Consider the following 3,155-nt stretch of genomic DNA (forward strand, 5'->3'; position numbering starts at 1 on the left):
TCCACCTCCTCCTGCAGCACGTGGAGCTTCTTTTGCTCCAGAGGAAAGCAGCTGAGGGCCCGAGGGTCATTTCTGGGAGGCAGAGTTTAACATTTCCGTCCTCAGAGGGTTGGTGTGTCACGTTAAATGAAGGAAATGCTGGATATGATGAGTGTCAGCAGGCCGGGCTGTTAGCCGTGAGGCTCTGAGCAAATGTAGATGAGTAAAGTGCATCTTTAGAGCTCAGTGAAACGAGCTGCTGACGTTCTGTAGAGCACGTCATAGCTGACCTGTCAGTGTGCTTATTTTAGAGGCAGCGATGTTTCTCCTGTTTCTGTCCGATACGGTGATACCTGACATACGTGTGTGTGTTCCACTTTTTCTGCATGCATTAAACAGATTGAGGTTGTGAGCTGTTAGTCGCTGTGTTTGTGTTTGATTAAAGAAGCCTGTTCTCCATGTTTCACACTCCGCACGGCTCCATGTTTTTACATTTGGGTTTCTCACTTCTACTTCCTGTCACACAGAGGTACTTTTGTTATACGGTGACAATAAAGAGATCAGATCGAGTCCAGTGAGCATCCATCCATAATATTCTTGATATTTATAATTAAGTGATTTGTGTACATTAGTGCTATTTTTAATTCTTAAATTTGAAAAATCTGTAACATGTTGTATTGTTTAGTTTAGCCTGTTACTGTCTTGGAGCAACTATAACCTACATCATTTCCTTAAGGATTAATAAAGTGTCATGATTAATGAGTACACCCACAAACTGAGGCTTCCTGCTGTTTTGTGTGTCTCTGCAGATGGACTGAGTACTTGTGGAGACATTGTGTCTGTGGATACTAACTGTCAGTCACTTAACACTGAGGCTGTGGACCCAGAGGGCCCGGACTCTAAGGGCAGCTCGTCCTGGGCCCGGGGGGCGTGTTCAGAGCCCAAATGTAATCCTTTGCCTGGGTCCACAGAGAGTGGCTAACAGCAGCATATAAATCCACTTTTAATTCATGGCTTCAAAGGAACACGACAGTGTTTGGAAGAATTTATTATCCGAGGTGAGTTTGTGACAGAATGACTCAAATTCAGCGTGAATTTGAATTTCATTTGGAAAAATAATAAATGTCTCTACAGGAGATGAGCTGATAGGGTTAAGAGTGTAGAGAAGTTTCGATTTGGGGGTTATGGGGTTATGAACGGAGCCTTAAACTAAGATTTTTGAGCTCTTTTGTCAGACACAGAGGTATTGACTTTCTCTACCATGATATTCTCAAAGTGCCCACAAAGCTGTCAAAGTTCCACCAACAAGCTCTCCTCTACTATACAAGCATGAGTTCACAACACATAATACAGTCAAGTGAAACTAAGGACACATTGGTGCTAACAGAAAATCAAAAAGGGAGCAAAAAGCACCATGGTCCGTGACTCACTTCATGGACAAAACAGGTATGAAGATCATCCCGGTACCCTTTAAAACAATGGTTCAACAGACTGGGAGATATTCCAACCTTGGTGTAGAAGTGAGACCGATAACTGTTGAAGGTATCCAGCGAGAGAGGGAAGACAAGAATCGATTAATAAGAAACCTTTTGTCAACAAAATGCTAGCCTGTCAAACTGAAAAGGAAATATGTTGTTTTCAGTGAGGATGAGGAGGCCAAAAAATACGACGATGAATTTAAACTTGTGAACGAGTTTTCTCAGTTTTCACACTTTAGGCTGAACTGGAAGACTTTTCTGTGGATTCTGTGAAAACAACACTGAGACTGTGGAAAATGTTTTATTACAGCCCAACTTAGTTTGTGAGTTTGGACCGATTCTCAAAGTTGGCTTTGTTCTAAAACATTTCTTTGCTCTGTATATGATGTGGACTAACACTGGAGTGTTAATGAAAGACAAAAATCTGGACTGAATAATGTGATTATTTTAGCAACATATTACAGTCCGAGCCCACTTCTGTGCGTGGAAGAATCATCTCAAAGTATTTTCCAGATCTGGACACAAAAGCCCTGAAATGTATTTCCTTACTGGACTTAGAGATGCTCTTGGACTCAAACCCCTGTTTTATTTTATTATTGAATTGAATTGAATTGAATTGAATGAATGCTTTATTGGCCATATGCAGGTTGCCCCGCAGAGGAATAGGACCCCCCCCCGACTTACACACACAACAAAGACATCACATGGGAATACAGTCGGAGATCGGCAGCATTGCAGAGAAAACACTGAAAAATTACACAACAATGGGAAAAGTACAAGAGGAAAAAAAGAGACCTCTTCTCACGCTGGGCACCTATGGGAGGACAGCATGAGAACAGGAAACAAAAAAAACTCCTCTGCACAGAGAGCACATTAATGTCCACATCACAACATTAGAGCACGTGACTAGCCACAGGGGTTGGATAGGGGGGTGGGGGGTAATCCGAAGGAACACAGCAGGACGACTTAGTTTTCCTCTTGTTTCATATCATTTATATGTTTTTTTCTCTATTCCTTTGCTACTGACTCAACAGCACCGTATGGTTGTTTTCTGTGTTTGAGTCAAAGGGTTGAACTTTGTTTGGTTTGGAAATTCAGCCTAAAAAATAAAATAAAAAACGACTCCGTTCACCTAAGAGTACACCTGAGTCTCTGCCGTGTGGGAGCGAGCTTCACTAAATCTGCGAGGGCAAAGGTGTAACCCTCACCTCACACCTGCCATGAGAGCTTGTGTTCAGGTTAACTAGATTTGAGTTTTGATTGCTGTGTTTAAGTAAAATGATTTCATTGTTATCTGAAGATAACATTGATACGTGTATGCTTTTGCACGAGCTGGAGAAGGAGAACTTATTTTTGTCTTTAACGCGTGCATGATGAAACACCGGCACCATGGAGAGTGGACTATGTAAAGAAATCTAACTAGTTACCTAAAATCTAGTTAACCTGGTCACCGGTGACTTTCACGAGGCGTCGGGCTGCTTCACAGAGCAACCTTTTCAGGTAAGAGGCGGGAATGCTATGGGTCACACAGGCCTGTCGGAGCTCAGTGGACCATCAAACCCTCTCCGCTGAGATCAGGCTGTTTTCACGCCAGCGGAGAACTCGTGTTGTTGTAATGTCACCGAGTGACCACCAGGGGTCGGCTCCGCTGTGCTGTCCGGTCTCTGCCGCTGGGGGGCGCTGCTTCCCCTAGCGGCA

This window comes from Simochromis diagramma, unplaced genomic scaffold (assembly GCF_900408965.1).
Source record: "Simochromis diagramma unplaced genomic scaffold, fSimDia1.1 OVJJ01000377.1, whole genome shotgun sequence".
Taxonomy (NCBI): domain Eukaryota; kingdom Metazoa; phylum Chordata; class Actinopteri; order Cichliformes; family Cichlidae; genus Simochromis; species Simochromis diagramma.